Source organism: Apis dorsata, unplaced genomic scaffold (genome assembly GCF_000469605.1).
Source record: "Apis dorsata unplaced genomic scaffold, Apis dorsata 1.3 scaffold_758, whole genome shotgun sequence".
NCBI classification, from domain to species: domain Eukaryota; kingdom Metazoa; phylum Arthropoda; class Insecta; order Hymenoptera; family Apidae; genus Apis; species Apis dorsata.
In genome coordinates, this window is record NW_006263911.1 from 258,299 (window position 1) to 265,235 (window position 6,937).

Sequence of the window (6,937 nt, forward strand, 5' to 3'; positions counted from 1 at the left end):
TCGATTATTGACTTTAAATGATAATAATTTCTGAAATATAATTCCAAATTAAAATATCCTATAAGAATTTAGCTTTAAAAGATATATTTTATCATTATAAATTAACATTTAATTATAAAATATATGATTAATATCATAGTATAAGAAATTAGTGAGAAAAAAATATTTATATATTATATTATATTTGTGAATAATATAAAATGTAATAAATAACTGATATTTCATTCCTATATATCTATTTATTTTGATAATTATTTATAATCTTATTGACGAAACCAAATTATTTGTAATTATTTTATCAATTTTATGTTATTCTTCCATTATTTTCTAATTCATTTTTATTTGAAAATTTATATTTTTTAATTCTTTTTTTTTAATTTTGCTTACAAATGTTTTTTATCGAATTAATATCTGGCGATTGGGATACTGTCTCTGATACATTATTTTTATTTTTTAACTAAAATATTATTTTTTAACATTTTTTAAATAATCGAGATTTGTTTTTCAAATCATTATTTTATTGGAAGTAATCAAATTGAAACATCAAACTTTTCAGTTTTTTTAGTTTTTATTAAATTCGTTTTTAATATATTTAAATACAAATTTCTTAAATTTCGTAAATTTCTTCACATACTGCCATGTTTCATATTAGAATACTACTTCTGTTATTTATATAATTCTTCTCCTCTCTTTCTTTACATTAATTTTCATTTATTTGATCTATATTATTAAATTTATTTTCATTAGAGAAATTTATATTTTTTCAAAACTTTATTGATTTATTCATATAAATTTTCACAAATTATAATCTTTTTTGTTTTTGATAAGTAAGATTATATAAGCATATATAATCTTATATATAAGCAACATGTATATGGTATCTATATTAAGATAGATAGAAGATATTGATGGATGCAGTAATTTCGTTTTTTTAAAAATTCTAAAAGATATATGTATGATGGATTTTCTTGTCTTTTAAGGCCAGTTTTCATTACAGTCCCTTTAAGAGAATCATGTTCCACGACGAGATTTTCTTCCACGAGATTTTTTAAGATATTGATGATATCTATCTATTCTATTGTTTTAAACGTGCTTTTGATTGGCTTGAGAATTTAAATGCTTAATTTTATTACTAAATAAAATCGTAATAAAATTTATCAGGGGCAATCAACAATTTTTTTTGAGAATTTCTAAAATGATATATTTGATATAATTTGATTTAATACAAAGCGATTGTATACATACTTTTCCAACATTGATCGAAGTATTGTAGTTTTTGAATGGGAATTAAATTTTCTTTCAATTTTTTATTAAATTTTCAAGATTTCCAAAAAAAAGCGAAATTAAATTTTTTAAATTATTTTCATATAATCGTAAATTTTTTTAATAAATTAATGGAAAAAATTAATAAAAATTTAATGTTATGAAACATTCCATTGAAGTAAAAATAATATTTATCAAACAAATAGAATAATAAAAAAATTCAAAAAAGATAAAAATAGAAACGTGTAGCAAAAATATACAATAATTTATAATATATAATAATTTTAAACTAAATAATTGACTATATAAATGATAAACTAATTGAATATAATTAAAATAATAAAATTGAATATTAAGTTTTTTCTCATTATTTATATATATTTTTCTCATTTAAAGTAATTACAAATATGCAATATCTTATTTAAGTAAATGTAAAGCGATATAATTTTTGAAAAAATTTTTTATTGAATAGAAAATAAATATGAGAAAAAAATCACATTTTTGTCTAAATTTAATATCAAATTATTTATAAATTTATTTTTTGTGTATTAAAATTTAATTTTCTATAATTTTTTATAATTTTAAAACATTGTTTTTATCATATAAAATAATAATCGTATAAAAATACTAAGCTTTTAGTCATCTCAAACTTAACATTTTTTAATAAAACATTTAAGAATAATTTCTAGTAACACTTCTGTAGATAACATTTCTTTTATTTTTACATTGATTATTATCTGAAATTGGAAAAGAAGCTTCTTCATTGATTTTGATAATTTTTGGATATATTATAGAAAACAAGATTTTTAATAACTTTTTCTGCTTAGTTTTAATTTTCGTAAAAAAAATTGTTATTATTTTATAAAATTTTACTTATATATATTCATAACAATACGTAAATATGAGATCGCCGTTTATTTATTTACGATGTATTTTTAAACTTATCATATCTCTATCTATAAAGAACTTTAATAGAATTACACCAACTAAATGATGTTTTATTCTCTTCTTTTTATAGAAAAAATCTCCATGTCATTGCGACAAATAGAGCTGAAATTCGAAGAATTTATTTACACTTCTTTAGTTTATTCTTAAATCGATATTTTTCATTTAAACAATTGTTCTCCATATTCTTCCTTGACAATCTGTAACATGAATAAGTTTGTTTATTGATCATTCAATTATCGATATATTCATGTATAATATATTCAAAGAATGAATAGATTGGAATTCAATTTTATTTTCTTATTTTTTTTTGATTTTAGATTATTTGATCTTAATCTTCAATAATAAGATTTATGTAATTGATTTCACTTTATACATAATCATTTTAGATTTAATGCATATTTTCTTAAATTCTGATCAGTAATTCCAAAACATTAAATTAGCGGTTGATAATATTTTTCAAATGCATTTTTGAGGTCTTAAATTTCGTTACATTGTATAAAACGACCACATTCTTACGTGAAAACTTGTTAATTTGGCCTAAACTGACTATTAGAATCTTTTCTTTTCTTAACTTATCTCAGAAAATATAGAACAAGTCAAATTTTCAAATTGATCTTTTCGTGTTAAAAAATTTAGATTTATTTATCAAGTCAAGTAGCATGAAATTGACTCATCTCTGCAAGATTCAAGTATAACTCTTTTATGTTAGCAATTAGATATCTACTTTCTCATGTGGAATATGAGTCATAGTTCCGCAAACTATCCATGGTTCAAATATAGTTTTAATAATTCTTTTAAATTAATAATCAATAATTTCGCTCTTACTTACTTTAAAATATGATTTATTTTTGTAAATTATCCATGATTAAAGCACAGCATTAATGATCCTTTTGTACTAATGAGATGAGACATCAATGAAATATTTAGTTTTGATAGTAGATAGAGAATTAGATGTCAGAATAGTTTTGTATAATGTATAGTATATATTGTATAGTTTTGTATAATGTAAATTTGTATAATGTATTGGGAAACTTGAATGTTAAATATTTTCTTATTTGTATAGTTTATTTAATATGTGGCTGTAGATCCTTTATATTGAATATCTCTTATATATCTCTTAAATCTGTCAACAATTTGGCATTTATACTACCATTTTAGAAGTTTATATTAGAAATTTCTCTTTTAGAAGTAATTAATTACTCTGGATTTCTTTTATTTATTTGTTCCATAGATTCTCAGATTATTCTATGCATATTATCATTAATGAATTCATATGATATAATTAATTTAGCTCTGGAGTTGCTGTCACGTTAAGGATATTAGTTTAATTCTGTACTTCATATAAATTATGAAATTAATTCTATAAAAAGATTCTATTATATAAAATTCTCTTTTGAATGTATAAAAAATAAAAATATTTTTTGTCGGTGATTATATTGTAAACAATTGATTAAATATTTTAATTACAGATATATTTCTCATAGATTCTAATATAAAGAGTTTTTAAACTATCAATTAATGAAATTATATACGTATTTTTATATATAAGTATATATAAGTATTTTTATTTTGTTATTCAAACAGATCAACATCTAAATATGTATAAAATGAAATAATTATTTTCTCAATAGAATATAACAATTCAAATTTTTGATAAATTTATAATAGATAATTTAAAAATATATTTATACATTTTGAAATAAATTTTCAAATTCTTATTCTTAATCTATTAAATCAATAATTTTCCTTTTAAAATAGTAATAAAAGCTTTTAAAACAAAATGATTTTGATCGTCGTGATATAATTTTTGTTGAAGATTTGAATTATTAATATTTCATTACTTCTCCTTTACAATTTTATTTCTCTTGTACATGTGCTTTAATACATCCAGGTTATAATGCTTAAAAAAAGATTTTAAAAAATTAAGAGTATTTCATTAATCATAGATAGCAATTCTAGAAATATTAATTAGATAAATTAATAAATATTGAGGTATATAAACATTGCAGTACGATAATTTTATCATATTAAAATATTCGAATTTTAAAACATATTTCTCAAAATGTTGATATAAAGCTATAACTCTACTGATTCAAGAATTTTTCATAATTTCAATATTTGAATCCTTTATCTTATTTACTCATTTCTATTGATATCAATTACATTTTATATACATTACATTCTATTAATGAATTATGATTCAAATAATTTATGAATTATTTAAACTTCAGAATAATAAACTATCTTAAAATAAAAATTCTATACTTAGAAATATTTCGGGTTAACTTGAGGTTAAATGTTTTAATTTAGTAGATTAATAACAGTATGAACTTCAGTTTCATGCAATAAATCATACAATATTTATATTGAATCCATTTTTTAATTTTTTAATTTTTTTTTAAATTTTTTTCGTTATATATTCCTTTTCATTCTAAAATTAAAAAGCATTTTTTTCTCAAATTTATTGGAATTTGCTTTCGAAGCAAAATTATGAATAAATTTTTGAAAATATCTAATCAGTTTTTATATAAATCAAGTAAAAATTAACAATTGTTTTTCTATTATTTTTACAATAATATTAAAAAATATAATTAATAAAATTAATTTTTGAAGTGTCTTTGTTTTACTAGAACGTTCACGCTTAATTCATTCTTTAATTCAATATTGTTTCTTATAAATTTTTCATTCAATAACACGCCAAAGACTTTCACTAATCAAGAGATCAAGCAATTTATATTAAAACTTTGATATTTTTTTAAAAAAATTTTTGCTTCATATTTTAATGATGTGTACTGCAGCATGTTGATAAATATTAAGTACTGGAAAAAATTCGTGCCATCGTTTTTTTTGTTCTTGTAATGAAACGAAATTTCGATAAATAATTTGCAAATTTAATGTAATAAAGTTGATATTAATAGAATATTATCTAAGAATATTATCTAAGCTATCATATTGATATGATGCTTCGTTTTCAGATGTTTCACTATTTCTTTGTTATATATATAAGATTAAAAATGGATAATGAAAACATAAAAATTTTCTTGTTTTGTGAGTTTAAAGTAAGAAATACTGCAGCAAATGCTGCAAAACACATATATAATATGGGGATTATATTATTAATAAAATTTCACAAAAATTAAAACAATTCAAGAAAAGCAATGAACCGCGTTAAAAAAGGAACTGCGTTCTATCTGTTATTGAAGATGATGAATTGCGATAATCCACTGTGCAAATCCATAGAAAAGACATGCAAATATTGCACATATATTCGAATATAAAGAGTCTAGAAAGAGATCTCATTCATTTACTTTTTGTAATAGGTAAATGTAATATCTCACGTTATCATGTTATCGCTAAAAAATAAAAAAAACATTAAATGCTTTGTCTCATATTTCTTACAATTTTGATTTATTGTCGTGTGATTATCATTTTTTTCTTACTTATATCAAATTTTCTTGCAAATAAAAATTTTAATGATTGTTAATTTGTTAAATAAAATATGAAATCAATAATTAATTCGTTCCTTGATAATAAATAAAAAAAAGAAAAAAAAACTTTTGAAAAATAAATGATAATTACTTTATCAATTAAAATTATTTTTCAAAAAAGTTTTAAATATTTGAATTTTGACATAGAAATACAGACGAATTTTCTCTAGTAACAAATAAATACATTTAACACAATACTTTTTTTATTCGCATTGAGATGTTTTCTTTAATTTTTTGCAATATTAATAAAATTTTTTCTTCAGAATCTGAATTTCAGTATAGAATTTATCATTACTAAAAATATTAAAAATTAATTTAGAATTTAGAAAATATAAGCAGCAAATAATCAAATTATACAAAATGCATTGCATTTTTTTTGTATAATTTATTTATAATTATTTTATTTAGAATGATTTAGATGATAAGAAAAATGATTTTTTCTTGGTGCATGCAGATTAATTACAGTTTTCGATTTGGTACATAGATATATACTTTATGAGTTAATAACTATGGCAAGAATTCGTTATATATATAACTATTAAAAGGATACTATTTAAAATGAAATAACTTTTTTTGAGATATTATATTGAGATATATTAGAAGAATTAGTTTACTATTCAGTTTGTAAAAAAAAAAACTATGAAAAAATTGATCGAAATTACAAAGAACACTCGCAATGAATTTCGATATATATGTGATGTATGATCTTCATGAATTTTGATGATTTTTTTTTAATATTTTTTTATTTATTTATTTTTATTATTTATAAATCAAATCTTTTGACAAAAAAATATTCAATAAAAAATGCCAAAATATTTTTAAAAAACTTTATAGTAATCATAAAATAACTGAAGTTACCTGAAGTTTAATAGGAACACTTGATTGGCAGCTGTAATCGAAGCTGGAATAAAAAAATTTAAAAAAATAGTTGTCTTCGGTTGAATTTGCAATCTAGAAAAATTTGTCCGATTTTTCATTCGATTATCGTTCGAAGATCAACCATAATGAAATATATTTCAAGAAATTCAAGTGGATAGATTGGGATTCAATTTTGCTTTTCTTTTTCTTCCAATTTTAAATTGTTTAATCTTATTCATTGTTGGTATATTTATTTTACTTCACACATAAAACTAATTCATATTATTTAATGCGTTTAATTTTTTTTTTTTTTCAGTTCTGATCAGCAATTTTATATTAAAATGCTAAGTTAATGACGACTGATAATATTTTTCAAATTC